Source organism: Hipposideros armiger, unplaced genomic scaffold, assembly GCF_001890085.2.
Source record: "Hipposideros armiger isolate ML-2016 unplaced genomic scaffold, ASM189008v1 scaffold_14, whole genome shotgun sequence".
Lineage (NCBI taxonomy): Eukaryota > Metazoa > Chordata > Mammalia > Chiroptera > Hipposideridae > Hipposideros > Hipposideros armiger.
The window spans coordinates 5,291,381-5,299,156 of record NW_017731364.1 but is presented as its reverse complement, the minus strand read 5'-3'; positions in this window follow the sequence as shown (position 1 = coordinate 5,299,156).

Genomic DNA, 7,776 nt, shown 5'->3' with positions numbered 1-7,776 from the left:
TACAATTGCTGGGTCAAAGGGCATGACTACATTTATGATTCTTGAGACATGTGACCAAATAGACTGTTGAGTCACGTTAACCTAAATGGAGTATGATAGAATTCAGTCTTATTGCACTTCACCTAGAGTTATTTAAATGTCAGCCTCCATAGTAAATATGTGTTGTTCAAAGATCTTAATACCACTTGGCCAAGAAGCTGATAGAACTGGGAAAAGGTGAAGCTAAAGAAGGAAGAGACACTTAAAATTCAAGTACAACATTGGAACTAGACACCACTGATAACTGACAATTGGTTAGAAATTCATAAGGTACTTCTAAAATAATATACAGTATATCAATGTAATAGCAGTCCTCAGTTTACCAAAGTGAATACTCAGCAAAATAAATTCTTCAGGGTGGACTAGTTAATGGGAATCAGTTCTTCCACTAATTTGTGGGGCAGTCTTTGCAAACTATTTCCCTCTCTTGACCTTTCCAGTTTAGATTAAGGGATTATATTCAGATAATAAAGACAAACTCATCAAGTTTTGAGGTCCAGTCAGCTATTCTCCAAACACCCAAAGTTACAACTCTGATGAGATCTACACGTCTATTGAATTGCATAATGAAATAGCAGATATTCTAGGAAGCTCTTAGGGCTCCCCCAACCTCCATGATGAATCCCCAAGTTCTATATGTCATGTGTGGACTGATGGCAAGATCTTTCCGGGTCTTGTTTCCATGGAGGATTTCCACAAAGAAATGTGGACTAAGCAGGTTGAAGGGGTGGCTTGAGTCATCTACCATCATGATGACATTTGACCTTTGGCGCCTCCCTAATGCTCTCCTGACAGTTCTTTATCCAGATGATAGCACAAAGAAATTAGCTAAATTGCTTTCAATTTAGTAAACTAAAAGAATACATGCAGGTTCCCTCATTTCACTGACTCCATTTTGGGGGCATGGTTGGGTCAAAATTAAGACCGCTCAGATTTCAAGAAAAGCCTGGCTCACTTTTTGGAAGTATCTGATATTGGGGGGAAAAAAAAAGATATGCCCCCACCACAACCCCTCCCCCAAAATATATATGGAAAAATTGAGAAGCTAGTACAGAGAACAATGTGTACCCAGTTTCCCCTATTATTAAAATTTTACATTACTGTGGTACATTTGTAACAATGAACAAAACAATATTGGCACAATATTATTAACTGAAGTCCATCATTTACCTTATATCTTTTTCTTTTTTTTTTTTATTTGTAAAGATTTTATTGGAAAATTGGGGGAGGGGAACAGTGTTGGGGAATTGGGGAAGGGGACCAGCCAAGTTGTTGTTCTTCAATCTTTGTTGTGGAGGGCACCAGTCGCCATCTGGCTTCCCATCGGCAGCTCATGGCCTCTAAGCTCAAGGTGCTGTGTTACAATCTTAGTTGCGGGTGGGCATAGCCACCATCTCATGCAGGAGTTGAACCAGCAACCTTGCTGTTAAGAGCACACGCTCTATCCACTGAGCCATCCAAGCGGCAGCTCAGCTCAAGGTGCCAAGTTCAGTCTAAGTTGCAGGTGGGCGTAGCCCACCATCGAACAGGCAATCTTGTTGTTATACCAGCTGAGCCATCCTGCCACCTGTTGGCAGCTCAGCGACAGCTCAGCTCAGTGCAGCGTCACTGGCCCATGTGGGAATCAGCCCTGTTGCTCAGGGTGTGCACTCTTAAACCAACTCTTAACCAACTGAGCCACTCGGCCGACCTCACCTTACATCTTTTTCTGTTCCATGATTCCATCTGGGTTACTACATTACATTATATTCATATCCCCTTAGGCTCCTCTTGGCTCTGGCAGTTTCTCAGACTTTCCTTATTTTCGATGACTTTAATAGTGTTAAGGAGTATTGGTCAAGTGTTCTGTAGGATGCCCCTTTATTATCTCATAAATAGACTGGGGTATGGGAGACCACAGAGGTGCAGTCATTTTCGTCATTCCATAGTTCAACATGGTTTATCATCACTGATGTTGACCTTGATGACCTGATTGACGTAATGTGTGCCAGGTTTCTCTATGTAAAATCACTCCCTTCTTCCCACCCCATACCATACTCTGGAAGGAAGTCACTATGCATAGCTCACACTGAAGGAATGAGGAGGAATGCCCTCCTTGAGAGCAGTGTATCTGCATTAACTATTTTGAATTCTTGTACAAGAGAGATTTGTCTCTTTTCTCCCATTTATTAATATATCCAATAATTTATATTATCCATGTGGATTCATGGATGTTTATTTTATACTTTAGGTTATAATCCAATATAACTCTATTTATTTTGTTGCTCAAAATTTTCCAGCTTGGCCATCGGGAGCTCTTCAGGTGGCTCCTGGGTCTCTTTGAAATGTCCCTCGCCGATATAGTTTTTGTTTGTTTGTTTTTTTAGCAATTCCTTACTTCATGGTGCTACAAGACAGTCCATTCCAATGTTGTGTATTTCCTGCCCCAGTCCTAGAACTAGAATTTGCCATTTCTCCAAGAAACCTTGCTTCTCTTTACTGGAGAATGGTATCAGAAATCAAGACCTGCACCAGGCAGGTATGCTCACTACTGCTGCAGCATCATTGCTTCTAGACCAAATCGTATTTTAAATTTAGTGTTAACAGCAACATCCACACAACCACAATACAATTGTACCATTCATGAAATAATTTTAGATTTATTAACAGTATTAAATCACAGTACCTTAGGAGCCTGTGGGTGTTCCTATACCGGGTTCTACCCTGGGACCTACACACAGAACTGTGTCTGATGGTCTTCTTCTTTCAATCCTGTCAGTGTACCGCTAAGACTGATGGAGAACCTCAGCAGAGAGCACATCAAAAGTCCAAATATGAGGCCTTCTCTGAATGTGAGGTCACAGCGAATAGCTCTTTTGCAGGGCTATCCACCCCATATCCTCTTTCCATGACAAGCCATGGAAAAAACATAGCCTGGTTTTAGAACCATGGCATCCAAGTTCTGGATCTGGTCCTGTCAGTGATTCAGTTTGTGTGGCAAATGCATGCTGTCTGGCCTCAGTTTCCAAATATATACAGTCAGTAGCATTGGATTGGATCATTGTTAGGGACTCTCCCAGCTCTAGCATAATTCTCAATAGTTTTCCATTGAGAGAGTGTAGTTGGCTCCACCTTTCCGTGTCCATGGGCATCAATATTCCAGAAGGTCTAAGCCGGTGGAGAGATGGGGAAGGGGGGTGGGGGGTGGGGTGAGGTCACCATAGTACATAAGAGCTACTTTATTAGGATGCTGAGTTCTGTTAAAGGCCTTATTTTGTCTAGACAATCAGGACTGAGAAATTCTAGACTTTTCTTTTTAAAGCTAGAAATCAAGATATTATACGAAATATTGATGGAAAGTATCTTTTCACTGCCTTCAAGTTTGTTCTGATAGATCAAGGCTTTTTTTTTTTTTTTCCCCAAAGGGCAAACTCCTCATCTGTTATTTCCTCTGACTTCAAATAATTGCTTTTAATGCAGTGATGCTGGGTTACCTCTCAGTTTCTTACCAGGAATCTCTCTCTAGGTTCCCCCCGCCGCCCTTTCTTTCCCTCTCTCTCTCTCTCTCTCTCTCTCTCTCTCTCTCTCTCTCTCTCTGAATGTTAAGACATATTTTTCACATCCACATGGGGCCCAGTGGCTTAAAGACTGCCCAGTTTACAAGTGTCATCTCCTTTCTATCATTGACTGGGACAGTTTCCAAAAACAAACAAAGGAGAGAAAAAAAATTCCAGTGCAGAAAAGACACTTGGGAACTGTCACATCTGATTCTGAATGCTGGAGATCAAAGGTACAAGGTCTTAGAAACTGACTCCTCCAAGTCTTAACGTTTAAAATCTTCAATTGGCTTTTGGACTCACTTAGCATAATCCCAGACTTTGGTCTATAATTGGTTAAAAATTGATAGAGGTGAGGATTCTGGGACTGCCTTCTTTACTTAGAAGTTTAAATTTTAACCCCTTCCCCCCAACCCTGGGTACACAAAAACACACAGCTCCTTGGCTTCCTCCTCCTCCCCACCTTAAAGTTATGTAAATATGTATCTAGATATAAAGGTACAAAATTTTGAACAAACAGACATCATGCAAATCATCTGGGTTATTCCTTCACACAGTTGAGGAAACTGAGTCCAGAGAATTGGTTTTGCTCCAGGTCCCATAAGGACTTCCAGGCAGAACTGTAATTAGAAACCAAGGTTTTTTGGCAACCTATCCAGTTTTTTTTGTGGGGTTTTTTTTCTTCCCCTACCTCACACTGTGCCCCAGTGGAGTTACACTTTTCTGTGCGTCTGTATATGTACATGTGTTACATAGACACCGACATGTAGAAAACATGCACCAAGCATCTGTAGTCTGACCTCAGGGAACAGTTTAATGACTCGAATTTCAGGCAGCTGAAAGGTTTCTGCGGGTGGAGTTTGAAATAAACAAGAAAAGCCACTGTGGAGATGTGAATGGAAAAGTACCAAGCACTCCCTTCCTCTGCACATTCTTCCGCTCTCCAGCGCTCCCTGCCATCAGGCCCGCTTCAGATAGGCTTCGGCATGGTCAGGTGTACAGAGGGCGGTGTGGAGAAGAAAGAAAGAAAAAAAAAAATGCAGGCACAACACGCAAATCAAGTTTTTCCACTTCTAGCCTTAGATAGTAAAGACAGCTAAGTAGAGCAGCCAGGCAGGAGGGTGGGCCTGCCACCCTGAGTTTCCAAACACTCGAGTGCTTTCCTTCCCTCATCCCCCTAATAGTCCAGCTGCCGCTTTCCCTCGTGCTAAGGTTTCATAAGAAGTGAAAACCCTGCTATTCAAAACAGTGATCGAAAGCAATAAACAAATAATTACACGCTCCCCCATTACATCTCTATTTTAAGCTCCCGATATTTTTGTTTTAAATATGGAGAAAGGTGTGGAAAATCGGTGTTTGGGAGAACACTCTTGAGCTAGGCTGAAGAGGTTTCTAAAGAAAAAAAAAAAGTCTTAGAATAATACAGGCTGAAAGCAGGCAACATATGGATCAAAATTAAATGCTGACAGTTTTTCAGAAGTTACTGGCTGGAAATCATCTTTTTTTTTTTTAAATGTCTCAAAACTTTCTGCTCAATTTCTCTAAAATATACCAAGAAAACTCCTTCCTTTGTCCAAGGGTAATATAATGAGCTTGTTTACAATAGCTCCAAAAAAAGGATTTGAAATAAAATCAATAGGTAAAATTTTACATATCATGTAGATAACATCTTCCAGCCCCATTAAAAAGTGTCGATTAAGGAAGCACAGGTGACAAGCATAACCAAACCCAAATGACCATCAAAACTCAATACTCATCGTGACTTGGAATTTGTTCTGAGAACCAATGTACAGTTTGCACAGAGCCCAAAGTAGCCTTGCTTTCCTCAGTTTTGCCAGAAAACAAGATACCCTCCTCTAAACCCAGGGAGTTATATCACCCTGATTCTCTAAAATGATACAGGACCATCAAGTCACGAAGACACATTTTCAGTTGTGTCCCTTGGGGTCATGCATGCCTCTAGTGAGGGCCCGCCTGTCCTCTCCAAAGAAGGAAGCCTACAGTAGTTAAGTGATTGATCAGCAAGGTTCCTTCCAGTTTTAAAATCAATAATTCTGTGATGTGATAGTTTAAAGGTCTGCTAAGGTATCGGAGGTTCCCGACAGGTGAAACCAATTTCCTGTTTGGAGCCCCTTTACAGGGAGGACCAGATAGTGTTTATTCCAAGGAGAGGTTTCTTTTCAGCTATGACCGAAACGTGGGGAAGTTTTCATGAGTGAAACTGGATGCAAAATCTGTTTCTTTCCTTAAATAGATGCACTATTAGGAACAAGTTATTTTATTTTGAAACAAAGCTTATATTTACTCAGAAGCCACAGTTAGGAACTTATCACTATCTTAGGCCCAGCCTACCGGGCAAAGGGACTGGCCTGGTCCTCTATTCTGAGTTTTATTAGCCAGTAACCATTAAATCGTAGGACTGGCTGATACAGTCCCTCCAAGCCTACAGGAATCACACATAAGACCGCAGACACAAAATCTCTCTTTAGAGCTTCTTCAGGATGATTTAAAAGAATTTGAATATGTTCAAGTCAATCCTTTCTTTAATCCTATAACATAGCACTGCTGGGGTGAGGGAAGCACACATAGTGATGACAACTGGCTACTAATGGGGAGAGATCAAAAATGAGAGAAGGAAGGACATTTCTAGAAGAAATCCAATTGCTTTAAAATTTGATCAAGTTACTTTCCTAGGAATTGAAAAGAGATTGAGAGGTGGGTGCACAATTTTCATTACCTGCCTAAAAGAAAATCCCTATCTTTAGAATATTTTCAATGTTTTTTGTTTTGGTTTTCTTTTACGGTCTCCTTTTATGATCAGTTTGTTTCAATGTAAACACTTGGATTTGGAAAAAAAAAAAAATAGTAGAAATGTGGGACTCAGGCACTTGGTCCCAGAAATAATGCGCTGAGGTCGGAGGTCTTTGGTGGTGGGGTTAATGATCTCTAAACCAGGCCTGGTGGATTCTCCCTCCAACAGCTCCCTGCAGAGAATTAAAGAGAGCTGAGGCACAGGAAGGGTGAATTCCTTCCCAGCCCCCACTCTGGTTGGGTCTACTGCCAGAGGGAGATTTCCCTTTGCTCTGCAGCGCCCCCATGGGGCTAAGATTGGAGTGGCAAAGAGAACGCAGGAGGGACGAGCTGTGTGTGTTTAAGGTAGGATGGGAGGAGGGACAAATGAGTCAGGATGGCAACTTGGACAGGAAAAGGGACCAAATATCACAAAATTTCATTGTAGGATCAGTAATCGGGCAGAGCTGTACAATTCACATTCCAAACCATATAGATACACCTGAAAACCCTAAAGTTCTTATTGCTCATAAAAGATAGAAAAAAAAAATCGCACATATAAACACACACACACACACACACACACACACACACACACACACACACACACACAAATCACTTCAGCAAAATCGGGGAGTCATTTTGATTCATTCAAAACTCTTTGAAAATAAGGGCGAACGAGACAATAAAAAAGCAAATAGTCTGGCAGAACGAATCTGCACTTGACAATACCGAGCGGTCTTTGGGGGTAAAATGTTCATTTCAACAACAGTTGAAATGATTAGGCCTATGTATATTTTTCAAAAATCCTCCAAGACAGGCTTTTGGGCAGAGGCTGCAGTAATCCATCTGTAAATAAGTATTAAAATATTCAGATTTCACAGGGACAGACATTTATGTATTTTCTTAAGCTCCGGTCCTTATGGAAAATAATAAATCCCTGGTTCTAACCGCCTCAATACAGCCTTAAAAGGAAGGGGACTTGCATCAACCACAGCATTTTCAGCAATACATATGAACTTCTTACGGACTTCTTTTGTGAACGAGATCCCAAATATCCCAGAAAACAGTCAGAAATCTTTCATAGCTCTGCTCACTTCTCCATTATAAATGCAAATTTGGGGTTTGGAGAAGGAGATTACTTTGGGAGATATCTTTATTGGAAATTGACATGTGCAGAAATTCTGTGGGACCTTTAAGAACTCATCTGTAATTTAATGAGTCGCCTGAAGGACTCTCATAGCCAAGGCTCAGAACAGCCTGACCTTTGAAAGCTGCTTCTGATCCAAACATTTTGGGTTAATTCTTGAGGAATCTGAAATATTATTTTCCCCTCACACCCTTCTTTTAAGAGAGAGACATAAAAGAAACAAGAGTGTCCCTCATTCAGGGATGAGTAGGAGGGGAAAAA